Here is a 22,424-nt window from a genome sequence, read left to right as displayed (position 1 = left end):
GAATTTAGTCCAGAACCTGGAATTAAATCTAGGGTCTCGATCCGACATTATAGAAACAGGAACTCCATGTTTGGTAACTATCTCATCCAAGTATAACTTCACTAGCCTTTCCAACGAATACCTCTCATTAATCGGAAGGAAATGCACCGACTTAGTCAATCTATCAATGATTACTCAAATAGCATCATGATTCGCTCTCGTCTTTGGCAATCCTACTATAAAATCCATAGCAATGTCTTCCCATTTCCATTGAGGAATCTCCAGAGGTTGTAACAATCCACTCGGTCGTTGATGTTCTGCTTTCACCATCAGACACACGTGACATTTACTTACCCAATTGGCAATATCCTTCTTCATTCCTGGCCACCAGAAATTTTTCTTCAAATCCTGGTACATCTTGGTACTACCAGGGTGAATAGAAAACCTAGAGTTATGTGCTTCCTGCAATACTTCGTTCTTCAACTCTGTTACATCAGGAATCCAAATTCTGGACGAAAACCTATATAAACCTTGACTATCTTTTTGAGTACACAACTCTTCTCCTGTCAAAGTATCCAACTCATGTTCCATAACTCCTTCTTGACATCTTCTAATTTTTTCCATCAAGGCCGGTTGAAAAGTAATTTCATATAGTTGCTCTTGACTTTCGTTAGATCCTCGAACTTCAATTTCTATTCTTTCTAAGTCTCGTGCCAACTCTTCAGCAATCTTAACCATATTCAATCTTTCCTTCCTACTTAAGGCATCAACCACTACATTGGCTTTACCTGGGTGATAATTAATCGAACAATCATAGTCCTTAATCAACTCTAACCACCTTCTCTGCCTCATGTTCAGATCTTTCTGCGTGAATATGTACTTCAGGCTCTTATGGTCAGTGTAAATATCACATTTCTCTCCATACAAGTAGTGACGCCATAACTTTAAAGCAAATACTATAGCCGCCAATTCAAGGTCATGAACTGGATATTTTTGTTCGTGAGGCTTTAGTTGTCTGGAGGCATACGCAATCACTTTGTCATGCTGCATTAACACACATCCCAATCCTTTCAGAGAAGCATCACTATAAATTACAAAGTTTCCCGTCTCATCTGGAAATACTAACACTGGAGCCGTCACTAATCTTCGTTTTAACTCCTGGAAACTCCCTTCACACTTTTCCGTCCAAACGAACTTCTCATTCTTCTTGGTTAACTTGGTTAGTGGGGATGCAATCTTTGAGAAATCTTTCACAAACCTTCGATAATGTCCTGCTAATCCAAGAAAACTTCTTATTTCCGTTGGTGTTTTCGGTTGCTCCCATTTTGATACGGCTTCAATCTTTACCGGGTCTACTTTGATACCTTCTTTACTTATTATGTGACCAAGGAATTGTACTTCCGTCAACCAAAACTCACACTTAGAAAACTTAGCATACAACTGCTTTTCTCTTAACTTTTGAAGGGCAATCTGCAGATGCACCGCGTGATCTTCTGGATTCTTCGAGTATATGAGGATGTCATCAATAAATACAATAATAAACTTATCCAGATACTCCTTGTATACCCTATTCATCAAATCCATAAAAGCTGCTGGCGCATTCGTCAATCCAAACGACATAACTAGAAACTCGTAATGGCCATACCTTGTTCGAAATGCAGTCTTTGGGATATCCTCGGGCTTTATCTTCAATTGGTGGTAGCCAGACCTTAAGTCAATCTTTGAAAATTAACATGCTCCTTTAAGCTGGTCAAACAAATCATCGATCCGCGGCAAAGGATATTTATTCTTTATCGTCAACTTATTCAGCTCTCTGTAATCAATACACAATCTCATACTTCCATTCTTTTTCTTCACAAATAACACTGGAGCACCCCACGGGGAAACACTGGGTCGAATAACTCCTGAAGTTGCTTAGCTAATTCTTTCATTTCAATCGGGGCCATTCTGTATGGAGCCTTAGAAACTGGTTCAGCTCCAGGTACCAAATCAATGGAAAACTCTATCTCACGATCATGTGGCAATCCTGGTAATTCTTCTGGAAAAACATCTGAGAATTCTCTTACTATAGGGATGTCATCCAAAATAGGGGTCTCTTTCTTCGTATCCACTACATGAGCCAAGTACGCTTCACATCCTTGTCTCAACAATCTTCTTGCTTGCATCACTGAGAGAAACTTTATATCTTGCCTTTGCCCTTGGTAACTGATCCTTCTATTATCGGAGGTGTACATAACAACTCTCTTTTTCTTACAATCAATATTTGTCCTATATCGAGACAACCAATCCATACCTAGAATAACATCAAAGTCTCCCAACTCGAAGGGTATTAAGTCAACAGGGAACATATACCCCGAAATCTCTAGGGAACAACTAGGACAAAATTGTTTTACAAGTACTTTATCCTTATTAGCCACTTCTATAGTTAAGGGTTCATCTAAATCTTCTAGCATCAATTGCATTTTATTCACACAACTCACATATATAAAAGATTTGGACGCTCCCGAATCAAACAAAATGTTAACAGGTACGGAATTTAGAGTAAGCATACCTGCAACCACATCAGAATCATGAACTGGAGACTTCTGGGTCATCTTAAAAGTCCTAGCTCTCGCAGTACTGGTTGTTGGTCCTTGAGACACACTCCTTCCCGCATTACCTTAGGTCACTGACTTGTAATTCCTAGCTATGTGTCCCACTTTGCCGCAACTAAAACAAGTAACTCCTTGAATCTCAGACTTACACTCCGTGGAATAGTGACCTTTCTGTCCACACTTAAAACAATTAACATTCTCTCAGCACTGTCCACTGTGCTTTTTCCCACACGTCTTACAATCAACTACTGGTTTACTCATCCTCATCGGGGCAGAGTTAACTGATGTTGCACCGGGCTTAACTTGGGGAAAGTTCTGCCCTTTAAACTTTTTATTCTTATTTCTGCCGAACCAACGCTGAAACTTCCGACTCACTATTCCTGATTCTGACTTTGCAGGTCCACTTTCAAATTTCCTCTTCTTTTCACCCTGCTCCTTTGCAGCTAACTTCTGATCACTCTCTATTACCAAGGCAGCCTGGACTACCGAAGTATATGTCTTGAGTTGTAAGGCTACAACTCCACTCCTTATTTTTGGCTTCAACCCTTGTTGAAACCGCTTCGCTCGTTAGGCTTCTGAACTCACATATTCTGGTGCTATACGAGCCAATTCCGTAAACTTCGCTTCATATTCCGTGACACTCCTATTTCCTTGTTTCAGCTCCAAAAACTCCATCTCCATTTGACTTTGGAGACAGGCTGGGAAATACTTTTCCAAGAACAACTCTGTGAATCTGGCCCAGGGAACTGGACCTTCTCCTTCTAGGGCTCGCGTAGATTCCCACCAATAATTCGAATCATTTCTCAGAAAATAACTAGCATAATCAGTTTTTAAATCCTCACTCACCTTGGTGAGCGCAAACGCCTTTTCCATTTCCTTTAACCATATCCTGGCAGCAACAGGATCTACCTCTCCTTTAAACTCTGGGGGCTTCACTGCTTGAAAAGACTTAAAACTAACACCTTGATTTGCCCCTCTCATCTCATGCTGCTGTTGGATTTGTAGTTGCTGCTGTTGGATTTGCTGTTGTTGTTGCTGTATGAGCTGCTGTTGCTGTTGTTGTTGCTGTTGCAATTGTTGCTGCTGTTGCTGGAATTGTTGTTGCTGTTGGGCCAGCTGTACAGTCTGCTGACGCAACAAGTTCATCAAATCACTCATGGAAGGATCCCCAGCAGATCCGTTATTGGGCTGAGAATTTTTATTTGGTGGCATCTCCTGAAACATAATAGTCATATATAAGGAAATGGATTGCTCCAGCAGTTTATATTTATGCATCAGGAGAGCGTTGCCACTAAGACATTATTCTCATCCCCCATTATAATTAGATCCGTCCTGAGTGAATGATTATAATCTAAAAATGCCAGCAACAGAACAACAATAATAATAGCAACAATAATAGCAACACACGATATATAAAAACTGAACGATAATATAAAGCAGCTGAACTACAGTAACCAACAGAATCCAACTAGTACAACTGAAAATCCAAATACAAAGAACCATCCAAATACATGCCAAAATTGGCTGTCATAACAGCCTCGCCTACTACAAACTATCACAACATAATGTACATATACAAAGTAAATAACCACAGAACTCCTAGAAGTCAACTCGGAGCTCTGCATCCCTCTACTGCAGCTCTGTCTAGTCTCTACCACTGCCATCAATGGAACCTAGCTCAAACACTAGCCAGGTCACTAGGTCCTGATACTGCACAGCTCTGAACTCTGAACTAATAAAACGGTCAACAGACCTAGCCCTCTCTACAGCCATCTGGGTCAATGCTCTCACACGGGCCCGCACCTCAGGGGAAGGGGAAGAAATATCCTGAAATGGTGCAATAGGTACCTGGTCCAACTGGGCAACAAACTCTGGACTCTGATCTCTGATAAAGGAAGTATTCACCGCCCTATGCACATGATAAGGGATCGGTGAAGAAATACCACTAGGGGCCACAGGGGGAGCCGGAGGTCTCATCATAGAAGAACTGGGACCGCAGCCGGGAGGGAAATCCCTGACAGCAGACACAGACCTACGTACCTAACGGGGAAGAGGACCAGATCCAGGGATGTCTCGAGGCACAAAAGAAGGGACTGGTGGAGGAGGCATAGGGGTCTCCTCGGCAACAGCATCAAGGGGTTTCTCCGAATCTGAGCTATCCGAATCAGAAGCCCAAGATGGAGAACTCGAAATCGCAATAGGCCACTGTCAACATAATAGTATAAAGACAAGACACAACCAGGTCAAGGCAATTCTATCAAAACATTTAATAAATGCCAGGGTAACGCCGTCGGAACCCTCGACTGTCTCTAAAGGTTTGCTCCTCTATAAGAGTTGCTGACTCACACTTAAAGACTCACATTATCACCTACTTGACACAATCCCTAACCTGAATCAGGGACTTGAACCTGTAGCTCTGATACCAACTGTGACGGCCTCAACCCCGGGGTCAGGAGTTGACGTCACTAAACACAATTACCCAAAATTATAACAATAGAGATATTATTAAAATATACTAACTTGACCCCAAACCAAGATCCGATCCAGGTTCAAGTATAATTCAGATTCTCACCATTACAAACTCTTTATTCACTATCTAAGACACACTAACTGTATTCAGCAACTCTTCAGACCTCATGGTCTGATACAAACTACCTCAGAGGAGCCAGGTCCAGTAGGGGCGGGAACACGGGTCGGTCTGACTGATCTTCTAGGCATCTGCGAAATATACATAACAGTTTGCAAGGGTGAGCATAATCGCTCAGCAGTACCAAATATGAATAACGGATTAAAACAGTAATGTAACAATAATGGGAACAGAGCTGTAATCATGATATCAACATTTCATAATGATAATCAAAGTAACTGGATATCACTAACTAGCATGCTTTGTGAAAACAACATTATAGTGTGCTGCGTAATACCAGAGTCCAATTTTAGCATGCTAATCATTTTATAAAAACCGCTGTATCAATCAATCATGCTTTCATATAATTCACAAATCCCAATCAGATACATAGCGGATATGTGAAGACAACTGATCAGGCTATCAACACCAGACGGCTCTAACTGCCATCCCATTTACATGTTCCGGAACTCAGAGACTAGCTAGGTCTCTGACCTGCTGAACTAATCGGTTTTATAATGCGCGCAACCGAATTAGCCTCTTACGCCACCTCAATAGGCCTACTTTGGCCCCAATGTATCCCATATCTGACCGTTTTATCCAGTTTTCAAAACACTCGTACCTATCTCATTTCAAAACCATTTATTTAACCAGCACACATATAAAAATCCAGTTCGCAAATCATTTCATTCAAGATAGGTACCTTTCGAAGTTACTTCTCCCCAAAATAATTCGAAAACAGTGATTTTATAACTACGGGGAATACGTAACTTAAAACGTTTCTGTTCCATTACGAGAATAAAACATTTAGCTATTCATATACACTGAACCATAAAAGAATGGTATGGGGTACTTGCCTTGCAACGCTTTACAAACCCTAATAGCTTTCACGCTGACTTTGATTCTGGAATAACTCGACTGGGATCTTCAATTACAGAATACCCTAATTAGTTATACCGACATGCTTGATATCCTCAAATCCTAATAACCCCAAATCCGACAACCCGACTCGTATTATTATTATAATACATATAACCATGTAATTATATTTCTCGAACATAAATAGGAATATCACGTAAAACATAATTATGTACGATTACAAATATATTTTTTTTAGAAAATTTTGGCAGCAACTTCTTTATTTATAAGACTACCCGTCGATTATAATCGACGTCAACAATTCTCAACAATCCACAACATTATTCCGTACAATCCAATACCAATCAAGATTAGTTATTTAAATCCAAACATAATTTACATAATTATTTTATTTTATTTATTTATAGAATTTAGGACTCAGAACATCGTCATCACCGTCCACCGTTGACTCACCGAAGTTCATCGTCAACGGCGGCACAATTTATTGGCGCCCGATATATTACGGGTTCCCAAATAAATTATACCGATTATTTTAAAATTTATTTCCAACACGAAAAATTAATATCACGAATGTTAATCAATAATTCCCTGCAATAATGGAATTTTAAAAAAAAATTAAAATCTGCAATAATCCAACCCAATAGAACATAAACAGCCCACAAAATCCAAACCAACAACACTCAAACAGCCCAACAAGGCCCAACAACCAGAAACCCAACTGCAAAAACAGGCCCAACAGTAAGGCCCAAAATGTCCGGCCCAACTGCAAGCCCAAACCACAGAGAAGCATCGCACACAGCCACAGCACACGGCTGCAACCACACCAACACACGCGCCACCGCGCAGAACACACACACAAATCACAAACACACACGCACATCACAAACACACACACACACTTACTCACATAGGCACACATATATATAACCACATGCATATACACAAATTAACAGCACAATCGAACCAGCCAAGCAAGGAATTCAAGCGGCGGCTCACCGAAAACGGCCGGAAAACAGAAACGGCGACAGAACAGGGCAGCCGAAACACGGGGAAAATAAGAAACGAGAAGAGAGAGTGAAGAGATATAACGAGAGAGATGAGAGAAGAGAGATTTTGAGAGAGATGGAGTGCGAGAGAGACAGAGATGAGAGAGAGCGAGAGAGACAGAGATGAGAGAGAGCAAGAGATTGAGACTAAGAGAGAGACTGAAATGACATAAAGAAAAACAACTGCAGCCAACACGTGTCCTGTGAAAATGGGATACGTGTTGGTTTATTATTAATTCAGAATTCTGAATCCCCGGAACCCCTTTTATATCCCGATAATATACTTTTAACGAACCAAGTAATATTGATAACATGTTGAAATAGATTCCAACCAATCCAAAAAGATTCGATATATTCCGAAGTAGTTAAAAACATAACTTTCAAAATTTTAAACTAATTTTTAAAAACACAATTTATACCCGCTTTTAACAAATAAACGAATCAACGCGCGGGTAAAACGACTTTCGAAAATTTCCAAAATAATTTTAAAATTCTCAAAATAATACGAACTTAATAAAATATAAGTTTCATAATTTTTAAAGATTCCCACAATTAAATATGAATTTTAGCATTTAACACACTCAGAAATTCATTTAAAAAAAATGAATAATTAACAAAATATTGATTTCTCAATTTTATAAAGTCCTAAAAATAATTATTGAAATTATAAAATTAGAAAACCAATTTTTAAGACAACCCCAATATTTATGGAATTAAAATTACAATAAAATTACTTTTACAAACGAAATAAAATCACATAACTTACCAATAAATCACATAATCCAATCCCACATATCAACAAATCATAATTAATTAAATAACAATCAATAATCGCTGCCAAAATCAATACACACCTTTTATTTATTTACTTAAACTTTTATTACACTTCCAAGTATAAAATAAAAATAAAAATACACGAGTCGTTATACTCTGCATGAGTCTTGAGAATCTTTGACATAAATTTTTATTAGTAGATCCAAAAATGATATCATTCATATAAATTTGAACTAGGATCTTATCACTACTATGTTGCTTGTAGAATAGAGTCTTGTCAATTGTTCTTTTTGTGAATCCAAGCTTAAGCAAAAATTCTGACAATGTGTCATATCAAACTCTAGGTGCTTGCTTTAATCCATAGAGAGCCTTGAGAAGTTGGTAGGCAAAATCTTGAAATTCTGGATCTTCAAAGCCAGGTGGCCGTTGCACATAAACCTATTCTTCCAACTCACCATTTAGGAATGCTATATTTATATCCATTTGATACACTTCAAAGTTTGAGTGTGCAGTGAATGCAAGAAAGATCCTTATTGATTCAAGTCTTTCAACTGGAGCAAGAGTTTCATCATATTCAATTCCTTTTTCCTGCGAGTAGCCTTTTGGAACCAACCTTGCTTTGTTTCTTGTTACAATCCAATTTTCATCCATTTTGTTCCTGTACACCCACTTTATTCCAATTATACTTCTTTTCATTGGTGCAGGAACCAACTTTCAAACCTTGTTTCTTTCAAACTGATTTAGTTCTTCTTGCATAGCAGATTTCTCGTTAGGATCAAGTAGAGCTTTCTCAGTTTTTTTAAGCTCAATATGTGAAAGAAAGCATGCATGTAGACATTCATTAGCAGTTACACTTCTAGTCCTAACTCCAGGATTTGGATCACCAATAATTGCTTCTCTTGTGTGACTATCCCACTTTCTGGTATGAGTTTGTTGACTAGAATTTTCTGCATTTTCTTCACCATCGACATGACTTGTAGAACTTTCCTCTCTTTCCCCCCCTGTGTTTGTGCTATCAAATTCAAGTGTTTGAGATGATTTTCCATTCACATGATCTACTTGCTCAGTTGACTCTTCATTCATTCTGTTACTTGTGTTGATTTCAACTTCATCTTCAGAATCACTATCAATGTTTAAATTTTCAAACTTAAGGATTTCAGCTTCATTTTCATCAAGGCATTCCAAGCCTGGACAGTTGTCATCATCAAAAGTCATATTTATGCTCTTCGTAGTTTTCTTTTGTTCAAGCACATAGACTTTGTAGGCAGTTCTTTCCAATGAATATCCCAGAAAAATTTCTTCAAAAATTTTAGAGTCAAATTTTCCCACATATTCAGATTTGTCTTTTAGAACATTACAATTGCTTCCAAATACATGCAGATGCTTCATAGTAGGCTTTCTTTTTGATAAGATTGAGTAGAGTGATTTGCCAAGATTTTTGTTGATGAGATATATATTTTGAGTGAAGCATGCAATGTTGACACCTTCTTCCCAAAAACTTATTGGCAAATTGGCATCTTGCAGCATTGTTTTAGCAGCCTCAACTAGAGTTCTATTCTTTCTTTCAACTACCCCATTTTGCTGAGGTGTCCTTGCTGCTGAGAATTCTTAAACAATACCATTATTTTTGAAGAATTCAGTTAATATTGTATTTCTGAATTATGTACCATTGTCACTCCTCAATCTTTTCACACAAGCCTGCTTCTCAATTTTCTTGATGTGTTTAATAATGATGTGTGGAGTCTCATATTTTGAATGCAAAAGTTATACCCATGTATACCTTAAGTAGTCATCCATTATCACAAGTGCATATTTCTTCCTTGAAATTGATAAGACATTAACTTGTCCAAACAGGTCCATGTGAATAAGTTGCAAAGGTGCACTTAAAGAATTCACAACTTTACTTTTATGACTAGACCTTTTCATTTTAAATTTTTGAAAAGCCTCACAAACTTCATCTTGAGCAAACTCCAGATTTGGCATGTCTCTCACTAACTCCTTTTTTACCAGGGTATTGATAGCTTTGTAATTCAGGTAAGAGAGCTTCTTGTGCCACAGCTTGCTTTGCTCAATAGTTGCCTTGGTGTAGAAGCAGCATATTCCATCCTTATTTGCTGAGTATAAATCTGTAACAAACAAGCTTCCTTTTCTTGATCCTTTCAAAGGAACTTCACTACTCTTTTTGTTGATAATTGAGCATTCTCCTTTGTCAAATGAAACCTTGAATCCTTTATCTGTGAATTGACTGATACTCGGGAGATTCACCTCAAAACCGGCTACCAGTGCTACATCTTCAATGACAATATTTCCAAAAACTAACTTGCCATATCCCATTGTGAATTCTCTGTTGTTATCTCCAAAAGTCACTAATAGGCCCAGCCATCTCCTCAAATTATGATAGCAGAGCTTTATCACCTGTCATATACCAGGAGCATCCACTATCTATGATCCATATGATCTTCTTCACCTTGCCCTGCATATAATGAGGATTAGGTTTGTTTAGCTACCCAAACAGTATTGGGTACTTTCTTCATTTTAACAGAAGTTGCAGAAGGAGAATCTGATAATTCAAAAAGAATTATATTCAATGACTGATTTACATTTTCCTTTTTAGCTATAGATCCAATTTTAACTTCTTTGAGATCTACTCTCAGTTTATGACAGCTTGTCATTACTTTCATATTGCAAGGAATGCAATCAAATTTATCACAGAAGGAATAGGGATCTTCAGCTTTTGCTTCTTTATATTTGCATGCTCCTACTTTTGGCTCACTAACAGCCTTTTTACAAAGGTGAGTTAGATGACTTGTAGATCCACATTTTCGACATTTCTTCTTAGGAGCATCTGCAACAAATGCAAAATTGTTGCTCTTGTTCAATCCAATTTTCCCATTTATGTTCTTCTTTTTCTTTCCTGCATTCCCAGTCTTGATTTCTTTGATTGGTGTCTTAGAAACTTGGTTGACCATGGGATTCTTTTCAGTTTTAGGAGTTGGAGTTGTTTCTTTGCATTCCTTCTCATTGTCTTCATCTGCAAGCTCTTGCTTGATGACTAACTCAACTTCACTGAAATTGACTTCACATGCCTTGAATAAAGGTGCATTAACCTTTCTCAGCATAGCTGGGACATCTTGATTTGTAATTTTTTTACCTTTGTCACCTTCACTTTTCTTATTATTGTTCAAGGCATCATAGTCCAAACCAATATCTATGTTAGTACATGGTTTGTTCTTCACATGGTATTGTCCAACCAACTGAGATGCATTCCTGAATGACTTCAATTTCACTTCATTCTTTTCTATCTTTTCCCTCAACACAGCTTCTATTTCACTTGCACACTTGAGCTTGTTCTTCAGGTACTCATTTTCTTGCTTGTCAGTTTTAAGTTCAACAAACTGCAGTTCTAATTCTTGATTCTCAATCTCAAGCTTCACATTTAACTTTGACAGCCTACTCACTTCCTCAGTAGCTACCAGCATGCTTGTATGTATATGAAACATCTCTACACTCATCTTTTCAACAGTCTCTTTATATTGACTTGCATCTAAATCAATAGTGGTTAGAGTTGGTACCTCTGATTTTGAAGTGGATGATTCTCCATGCTCAAGAGCTATGAGAGCATAGTTTCCAAATTCTTCTTTGTCTTCATCCACATCAGAGTCATACCAACTCTTCCATTCAGCAACATAAGCTTTTCCCTGTTGCTTCTTTAATAGAGCTTCATACTTGGCTTCCAACTCCATACAGGCTTTATCCTTTTTCACATTCTTTGGATTCCTGCACTCGGTAGTAAAGTGGCCCAATTCATCACAACTGAAGCACCTTATCTTTGATCTGTCAACATATCCAATTTTGTAACCTCCTTTGCTAGCTGAGTTAAACTGAGTTTTTGACCTCCAGTTGTTGCTGTTGGAGGACTGTCCCTTGTTCTTGAAAAACTTTGGCTTTTTGACCTTAATATTAGAGAATTTTCTAGCCAGGTAAGCAATAGATTGATCCATTTCATCTAACTCATCAAGGGTATAATACTCATCCTCCTCCAGCTCCAAAATAACTTGCTTTTGACGTCCTTTGCTCTTTTGCTACACAACATGAATGACTGGAGCTTGTGCATCTTGTTCATCTTCACTTGCTTCACCATCATTGACAACTAAGGCACTGGATCCATCAAGCACATGTCCTTGGTTTGCCCTTAATGAATTTCTTTGTTACATTTCATGTTCATATGTCTTCAAGATCCCATACAGCACCTCCAGTGTCATTCTACTCAAGTCTCTTCCTTCTCTTATGGATGATATCTTATGTTCAAGGTGGTCAGGAAGAGATATCAAGAACTTTAGGTTAACCTCCTTAACTTCATAATATTTATCATAAAGTTGCAAGTCATTTATCAGTTTGTTGAATCTCTCAAAAACTTCAGTGATTCCTTCCTTAGGCTTGGCCATAAAACCCTCATACTGAGACACCGGTATTCTCCTTTGATTAGACCTTACTTCCTCTGTACCCTCACATAAGATCTCAATCTTCTCCCAAATTTATTTGGCTGTATCACAGTTGACAATATTGTTGTATATAACATTGTCAAGTGACTCTATCAGAATTAGTTGTAGGCCACTATCTGGAGAGACTTTATCCTTTTCAGTTTCAGTGTATTTTGAGGGGTCTTTAGGAGCTTAACGAGCTGGGATGAACATGTCTCCATCTGTAGATTCCTCAACCCTTTACATAGGAGTAAAAGGAAAATTCTTGAGAATCTAGATATACATTGGTTGGCCATCCTTATAAACAACATCATTTTCTTTTTCCATAATGTGTAGTTGGCTTAATTAAAGGCCGGTATCTTGATGCTACTTAACTTTTGTGCACTCATACTTCCAAGATCTTTACCTGTGTTCTTTCAGATTTTGCTCTGATACCACTTGTTAGTTATTGAGTGCAACACATAGGGGTGAATGTGTTTTCTTGATTTTTAGCCTTTTAAACAGTGTGTATATTGGTGAACAAAATAGTCTCTAATTTGCAGAGATATTGTGTTAAACGGAAACAAGACAACAAGCACAATATTTTAAAACTCACTTAATTTGTATTAATTAAGTTTGTCTTGCTACAAATTTTATGTTCTTAAAAATATAAGAACTCGGCTTCTTCCTTGAGATAATACAAGAAAATTTAGATCTATTTGTTACAACTAAAAACAAAGGACCAGTGTTTACTTTATAGATTAGTAAACACGGATTTACACAACATGTAATAGGATGTACTAAACCTTTTTCTAAGCAATCCCTGATTCTTTCTATTTTTGGCTTAGTAAATCTTTGCACAATCTTTTAAGTCTGTGACTATCCTTTGTCAGTTAATCTTGGCCCTTGATCTTGTGTTCTTCTAGCTGCATCGTAGACTTTCTAATCTAGTGAATATATCATTTGTTGAATGATAATCTTGAATATTTAACTTGTTTGCATTCTTTAGGGGTGATCGTGGTCCGGTTTGGTTCAGTTTATATGTTAAACCGGAACCAAGCCCCATAACTGCGGTTTTGAAAAAATTCAAACCAAACCACACCTCATAACCCAATAAAACTAAACCACTCGGTTCGGTTTTATTCGTTTTGGTTTAGCGGATTTTGGCAGTTTAAGACATTTCTTATTAGTGAACTCGGGGAATAAAGTAACATTTTTTATTTTCTTTTTTTTCTGAGCAACATTTCTTATATCCAAACATTCTTTCTTATAATTTAAATAAGTAATAATATATTTATTTATTCTATCATAGTAAAGTATATCATTCGTATTAGTTGCAAATGACTAACGTCTAATAACATGTTGATTAATTAGTTGCAATAATAAATGTTTAATATAAAAGTAATAAAAAATTCATCAACGTAATTTTTAAAGGAAAGCAATACACAATACACAATTTTAGTTACTAATTATAAAATATAATTATTTTATGTTATATATATTAATGCGGTTCAGATCGAAAGCGGGTTGATTTAAGGGCAAACCAAAACCAACCCATAACCTGCGGATTTTTAAAATAGTTGAACCGTACCCGCAAACCACATTTCGGTTTCGGTTTGGGTCGGTTTAATATCGGTTCGGTTTATACGGATTATGCGGTTTAACCCGAACCGTGATCACCCCTAGCATCTGTATTTGAGAGGAATATCGAGATCTCCAGTTTGTTCTATAGATAGGTGACATCTCGATAAGTATAATGACTTATCGAGATCTCTTAATTCTCTATAGGTATACTTGACTTGTCGAGATCTCTAGATACTTGCATGGGAAATGACTTGTCTATATGTCTGAGATCTCTACATGTAGAATTGACTTGTCGATATCTCTGAGATCTCTAATGAGAAATTAACTTGTAGATATCTCCAATGCTACACATCTTTATTTTGGCTTGTCAATATCTCTGAGTTCTCTACATGCAGAAATGACTTGTCGACATCTCTGAGATCTCTATAAGCATTATGACTTGTCGATATCACTGAGATCTCTAATGATAAATTGACTTGAAGATATCTCCAATGCTTTACATCTTCATTTTGACTTGTCGATATCTTTGAGACTTCTCTATAAGCCATTTTAGACTTCTCGATAAGTCATTCCGGACTTCTCGATATGACTTAATTTGTGACTTGTCAATATCTTGAATTAGAACATTTTTCATAAAAAAAATTATTCAACTCCAAGCTTCTACAATTTTCTCTGAGACATGATCATGGCTTGATCTTCTTCCAGAGTTTATTCCTTAGCTTGAATATGTTTACAGAAAAATAATTCAGTCTAATCTTCTAACCTTTTTACAGACTCAAGTAATACAATACAAAATACAGAATTGATTATCAAACTAAATCTCAGGTTTGTCAATGTGACTTAGTCTTGTTATTGTATAGGCATGTCTTGCATAACACTAAGAAATTTAAAAGACATTGAAAATAGTCAAATTATGAGTTTGCGCACTTTGTTGAGCTTAGTTTTAGTTTCCATATTATAACTGATGACTTTGTGTAGTAATTATCTATGTTATAACCATTCACTGATTCGGTCGTACTTGAGTAGAATTGAGGTTTCGTAATTATGGAGCCAAAATTTAATTATCTTGTAAGAAAAAGGTTGCATTAGTAGTCAATGGGAAGTCTAAAGTACTAACTATTACGTATAAAAGTAAACCATGTGAAGACTAAAGTCTCATTTGAGATGAGTCCCTAAAATAAAGTTTGTAATAGACTAAAAATGAAGATTGTTTGTGAAGCTTACATTCCACACTTAACGTGTACGTAAAATGTTAATTATGATATAGAGTACCACGTTTGAAAATATATTCAGAATTACAGGTTGTTGAAATTAGTTATAAAATGCTTTAGCAAAACAATTATTGTTGAGACTTAGAAAGTGAGGAGGAAAATTAGAGTAGGCTTGTGTTAGGGGAACCAACTTATACAACAATCTGAAATACATAATGTGCATCAATTTTAATGCATCTAGTAATATTTCTAATATTCTGAACTTATTTATATAATTTATTTATAATATTGAGTTAAAGCAGCTACCTGAGTATTTTATGGTTAGTAGTCCAGTTATGATGACAGGTTGCTTTCCAATATGTAGAAGTCAATGTTTCATTAAACTGAATCGCCTTGTCTTCCCATAAGGACACAATCATTTCAGTTTTCCTGCATACTCATGGATTTTCAAATCGTGTAACGTATTTAAAAAGGGGGAGTGTGGCGGTGAAATTATCACTGATAGTATGTGAATAGTAGAAAAAACACATGACCTATCATCAACTAACAGGACATCCATTTTTCTAGCCCTATTTGAGGCTTGTTCCAAAATACTGAAGCTTTTGACCACTCCAATATCATCTGCATAAATGTAATATGTGATTCTTACATTGATATATGTGTTTTTAAATATTATTTTACCTATTTTTTTTGGTTTGTTACCTATGAAATTTGTGGTATCCCACAGTAGGGAAGCTGCACTCTCAAAGCCGGTTAGATCAAATTTGAATCGAGGTATGCGCCCCGTGTCCTCGACCGACACTACCTTTGTTTTGTGGTTGAAGCTTATTGATTTTTCCATTTTGATTGACCTATACTTTTTTTGAGCAGGTACAACCCTGAAGGTTGTTATTGTGTAGACACCATCTTCTTTGAGCAGTGGAATGTAATATTCTTTTTGGTTATTCCAAATTATAACATCGAGTTGAGAAGTCTGTTATTCACGAAGATTGAGATGAGATATTATATGAAGGTCTTGTAATACATATTCTCAGAATGATAATAAACAAGAGGACATTAATTTTTTTTGAAAAAGACGGAGGAATTTACCTCCTCATTGACGAACACCACAGCCATATGTAATAGTGCTTTGTGTCCTTTTTGCTTGCTTCCCACTTGCGAGTTTCCCCGACGAGGAGGGTTGACTTGGGAGAGTGAGAGTGGGGGTTTAGAGCATAAATCATCGTGCAGCTTGGCGCCATAAGTTTTGATATGTTATAGTGTGGTTGCAGCTATACTTTGTATCTGTGTTGAGTACTCAATTTTGATTTTATATAGCGGCACTTGTGTAACCTACAAGAAATATTTAATTATAATTCCTTTCTTTTTTTGTAACTGCGTTCAATTATTTATGATCAATTACTGTTGAAATTATAATCACTTTTATGTATGCATTAGATGTTGTAACACTTTATATTTACAATTATTTTGATTAAAGTTATTTACTTTTCATTTAAAGAATATTTTTTATAGCAACGGCGGTTAGAGTTATTGTAAAAAACTATATTATATATTAGAGTACATAATAAATTATAATTTTTTTGGTCTCAGATACCACATTTCTAGATGTATCAAGACAATACTTACATTACATTAACATATGCCAATGGGTGTTTTTTTGTGTAAGTTATATCGACATTGATGCCATTAATATTTAGCAAGTTTTTTCATCACCTTTACAGCTACCTACACGTCGATAATAATTAATAATATAATGATTTATTATTGAAGGTATAAGTTAAATTTGAGTGATATTGTATTGATTTAGTGTTAATAGGTCTAAAAATGGTTATTACTGTGGATGTATGGTCTTTCAAAAAGAATGTATCTATATTCTACTATTTGTGGAATACCGAGTTGTTGTGGAATAAAAACCTGAGTACTTTAGTATTTAATGTTAGGGTTGGTGAGCTTTGAGCTTTAATGGCTGCTCTTGCGTTCGGGACTATCGATCCTTACAAGATGCCTACGTATCTCTGTGTTGTAGAAAATCAAGCAAAAAACGTAGTTCAAGATTGAGGGGTAGAGCCCTTTAAATAGAGTTGAGTCTAGGGTTAGACTTCTGTTGGGAGACTTGGTGGATAAGTCTCCAACTTAGATGGTGATTAGGAGTCCCCTTAAAGAAGGAGATCCAGAACCTTCTATGTAAGACTTCGAGTCCGTTTAAAACACACATATATCTGCTCTTCCAGCCGTATTGGGCCTAGTCCGTGAACAACTCAGGTTCGTGGATTTGGACGACCTCTGCTGGTGGGCTTTGGATGTTTGGGCCGTCATAGGCCTGTTACGAAGCTTTGGACCAGACAGGTCTGCTATGAAACTTGGACCAAATAGGTCTGTATTGGACTTTTCGGACAAGAAGCCCAAACATAATTAATGCGACATCTAATGTGTCTTTGTGATGTATTTTCTATCCATATTACGAGTATTTTTCATTTTTTTTGTTTTTTAAACCGTACTTTTGGCTAATTATTTGTTTGTAAACCTTTCAACATTCATATTAGTTGTTTTGTTTCCACAAAGTAAATAAAAAATTTGTTTGAGGTGGCGTTTTGTAGAGAGTATGAAAGTGCAACCATTTTTAGACCTTAGTTCTGCATATTTCTTTTATGTTGTTCGTTCTGATAATATTCAGAATATTTGTAGACAAAAGCCTGAAAGTTAGGAAAAATAATATAATTATTTTATATTATTAGTAACATTTACTATGTGAGGAGAAATATTTTTTGAATATTTCAATTAGTTTATTTAAATAGTTATGTGAGGAGAAATATTTTTTGAATATTTCATTTTTATCCCTTTTTAAGTGCATTATGTGTTCAACTTTTGGCATTGAGTAATACATATTGTATTTATAGCTATTTAATTTTTGAAATTAAAAATTTTGTTATATATGTTCAGTCCTGAAATTAAAAAATTTAATTTTGACCATATGACAATAGTCAAATCAAGTCAAGAATAACCAAAAATGTTTTGTCTACCTTATATTATATTTTAAGAAAATTTTATGAAACCTTTATGTATAGTAAGGAAATTAATATTAATTCATCAAAGGATTTAAAATAAAATGAAGAAAAAGAATTTCTAGTTGTAATGGTATTCTTTTATCATTATTGTTTCTTTTATTTTCCAGTAAAATGACTGATTAAGTATTTAACAATAAAGGGCCTTATATACTTAGCAAAAAAAAAGGTCTTATATAGATTGGATGTCGCAAAATAACATATAATACACATCACTGCAACATTCCTACATAACATAACTTATTCAAAAGGACACAGATTCCTTGTAGAAGGAATGACACTGCATAAAATACTCAAAAGAGGCTAGGAAATCAGAATAGATAGCCATAATGTAAATCAGTTAAATTTGATGCAGGTAGTCCACAAGCTTGGTCAGAGCAAGTACTTTATGCGTACTAAATAACACAGCAGCTCGATTCATGCTTCAGCGCCTTTTTGTGTACTTGATAACATTTTCAACCATAATTATCCCAATTATATTTGAATAGGAGGAAGGGTTTAGCACCACCTCAAATGTACACTTTGCACCATCTATAATTGGCCGAGCAATTGGGAAAGTATAAGTCTCATTAACCTAAAATAAAAAAATATAAGAATAATTAATAGTGTGTGAACCACTTTTTATGCATTCAGAGGAGATTAATTTAGAGTGCTAATGAGTAAGCAATATTACTTTATATCAAAATTAAGGTTACCAATATGCGATGTCTTAAGAGGCTCTCTTTGGAGTAGCTTGTCAGCTGTTCAATCTCAGTTGGCTTGAGTGAGAACTCGCTCACTCCAGTTTGGTCCATGACAAGGAGAACAATGCACAGGCTATTGAGAAATTCGTAGGAGTGTAAATTCAAATATTACGCTTAGAGATACGGATAATTGTGAGAGAATTGATTAACAACACTACCTGCTTATAGGTGTGATAAAATTTCTCTTAAATATGGCACAACTTATAATATTCGTGTAGGAGGATGTTTTCTTTGCAATCAAGGCATGTGTCGGTATTATGGTAATAACGCGGGATAAGATCAATGACTGTGACATTACACCGAAACTTATGTATTAAATGTTAGGAGCAATCATGTTAGTAGTGTTGAAAGGATTTTTTGTTGAATTAGAGTCATATTTTTAGGAATGGTAGAAAAATGTTAGAGAAGGAAATTACCTTTGGTAAACCCAAAGCGGCTCCTCCAAAAGTTCATGTAATGTTAAGTACGATATGCTACTATCTGGTTCGGGGAAATATTGGTATTTATATTTGGAATATTGAGATAATTGACATATAAACTCACCATATGTCGATCAGATATAACTTACAAGATTGTGCATCTCCTCACGTTCCGGATTAAAAAATAGACTCGTGGCTTTTGTTGATGTTAAATTAATTGTTCCTGCAAAATTGATTACTATATCATATATAGAGTGAAAAATGAAAATATTCAAACCAACATATCTTTGAAATTAATATAATATTTTTTATTTATTTGATGAGGCTTACCATTTTTTATTTTTTACCAATAAGCCCGTAACCACAAGGATGACATTTTTGTTTAGATAGTGCTCAAAATCAGTTTTAAAGATTGTCGCCTTTGTTCCTCATAAAGATATTTCAAATTTGGTATGGCTGCATGCGTATGTATAATATGAAACAAGTTTGTATATGAAAATTTGAATGACAAGTATAAGAATGAAATAGTTTGTTTCACATTCTATCAAGCAGAGTTAGATTTAGACTTTTGACATCATTATTCTTGTATTTTATATCCCTCGCATCCATGATAACTCCACAAATGTCTGAAGATGCGATCAAGAGAATAAATGTTAGGCACATAATGAAAGTAAATGACCTTGGAAGAGATATATCAAAATGAATACCGCTAAGAATAGCGTTATTGTTAGCCCTTGAAAGAATTATTGACCAAGAACATAAACTGAATTTATATCACGGTATTGAGGTTCTAAATAGATAGTCGATGATCTTAGTATATTTTCCAAAACCAGGGTTAAATTAGTTTCAATAGGCTTCCAAAATGGTTGCGCATCAACGACTTTAGAATCAGATATGTAGTATGTAAACCCTTGACATATCATTGGTAGCAGATGTTCCCTCTCAGCAAGTGGGTAAATAGCCCAGTAGTGTGTGTTCTACACATAGTAAAAGTTAGTTTTAGGAATTTTAAAATAAGAGGTGAACAGTTGCAAAGGTTTTTTAGTTGGACTTATATTTGTATCAAACATGATGAAATTGAGCATCTTGGTGTAATAGGAGTACAAGGAGAAATTTTCCCATATTCTAATAAATCGGACCAGAAATTTGTTGTTTCGATAGCCATATCCGTTTTTCCCTAGAGCTTCCATGTGTTTGAGTTTTGCTGCAGAATGTGTGTTATGCTAATAGTTTGGACAGTGTGTGTGGATACAAGATAACCTATCTCAGTGAGCTTAAATATGTTAGGTTGCTTGTGTTATTGGCAGTAAATATGTGTAATTATCATTTAAAGCCTCTGCCATTGGGACAAAAATGTTTTCCATCATTTGTGTAATGACTTTATTACTGAAATTGTAATTTTTAGGATTTTTTATGTTTCTATTAATGTTGTATCAGCGCAAAAGAACTTTTATGTTCATATACAACTCTAAATTTAGCCTTTAATTAGGTGGTTTTACCATATTTTAAGTTATTATTTATTACTATTTCTAATTAAGAACATCATAATTTTGGATGTTTAAGAAATTTGGTTGTTAATAAATATTTTATTGGGGAAAATTTTGGTATATGGCATAATTTTGGATATGTTTATTGGGGAAAAAAATTCATCATATTCCTATTATTGCAGGGGCATAAATTTATTTATTTTCTTATGAAAAACAAAAGTTAATGATTTGTTTCTTAAGAATTTTCATTTACTAAAAATAAACGGAAGATGGAGTGTAGGTTTTATATTTGTTTGCCTTTTTTGGCCATGGGTGTATTTTGCATTCAGCGAATGTGAGGTCTTACTCAAAATAAAAGTCATTTGATTGAATATAACCTATTTTTTAGGATAGTCTTTTGTCTGTATATCTTAAGGTATGTATGTATATATATGTGTGGGTGTCTATATATATATAATGATGTTTAATTTTCATTCTAATATAGTTTCTATTGACAGTAATATTTGACTTATTTGGTTTTAGGATTTACTTATTTTCTATAACAATAAGAAGTTTATTGACAAGACACTGACAGATAAAGTAGAATTACTAAGCATGAACATGTCTGCAAAATTAAACACAGAAGCAAAGTAACAAAATGATTCAATGATAGGATAAAGTTTAAATACAAATGATCCAAACACCTAAATTTGTGTTGGTGTTTGTTGTTGCTGAAAATAAAGTAAATATCAGAAAATGTCACCGAATATTTCTCAAAAGACAACATTCTTTGTATAACCATCCCAGTCGTCTTCCTCGCTAACACAAATAATTTTTAAACCGACAGGGGAGGTCACCCTTGACACGGAAACATAGAGTTGGCCATGACAAAACACCGGTTTGGGAAAATACAGACCTATAATTTTAACTGTTTGTCCTTGTCTCTTATTGATAGTCATTGTGTAACGGCCAGAAATTGAGAATTGCTTCCTCTTGAGCAGAAAGGGCATTATTTTGTCGGCTGGTTACATGCATATCCTCGGTATATAAGTCTTCTCACCTATTTTGTTTCCGATTATAATAAAACCTTCTATGAGGAATGGGAAACATTGGGTGACAACTAGTCGTGTGTCGTTACATAATCCTTTCTTTGGGTTAAGGTTGCCTTGCAGTATTATAGGGGCCCCCACTTTTATTTCCAACTCGTGATTTGGAACACCGACTGAATTTAAGAGAATTAAGGTATTCCAGTGGATATAGAACCTCGTCACTAGCATTAGAGGTAGTTCTCTCGCAGATTGTATCCGAGCTTTTATCTACTGTGGATGGTCCTGGTAATCTATCCAATACCTCTCGATTGATTTTGTCGACATACTCGTTTAGAGGTGTCAGAATGGTTCTATCACGCATGTACTCTAGGAAGCCATGATTTTGGTTGAGGTCTGAATATATCTCATCAACAATTGCTTTGATCGGGTCACCAGAATAGGTAACTTGCAGCTGTACTCCAGGTATAGCCTAAGGAAACAGTTGTGTTTTGGCTAGACTACTATAATATTACTAATATGTTGCTAAAATTAT

At 35.5% G+C, this 22,424-nt stretch overlaps 1 long non-coding RNA gene across 1 annotated transcript in view; it reads left to right on the top strand.

Annotated features, from left to right (window-relative positions):
- Positions 1–16,345, top strand: part of LOC141706242 (uncharacterized) — a 29,240-nt gene extending 12,895 nt beyond the window's left edge. Inside the window, exons 3-4 of the long non-coding RNA XR_012568721.1 lie at positions 15,881–15,927; positions 16,024–16,345. This is a non-coding gene — a long non-coding RNA (uncharacterized LOC141706242). The remainder of the gene's footprint in view (positions 1–15,880; positions 15,928–16,023) is intronic.
- Positions 16,346–22,424: the final 6,079 nt, after the last annotated feature.

The sequence above is a fragment of the Apium graveolens genome, chromosome 2 (assembly GCF_009905375.1).
Source record: "Apium graveolens cultivar Ventura chromosome 2, ASM990537v1, whole genome shotgun sequence".
NCBI lineage: Eukaryota > Viridiplantae > Streptophyta > Magnoliopsida > Apiales > Apiaceae > Apium > Apium graveolens.
Note: the sequence above shows the minus strand (reverse complement) of the source record. Positions and strands in the feature narration are given on the sequence as shown.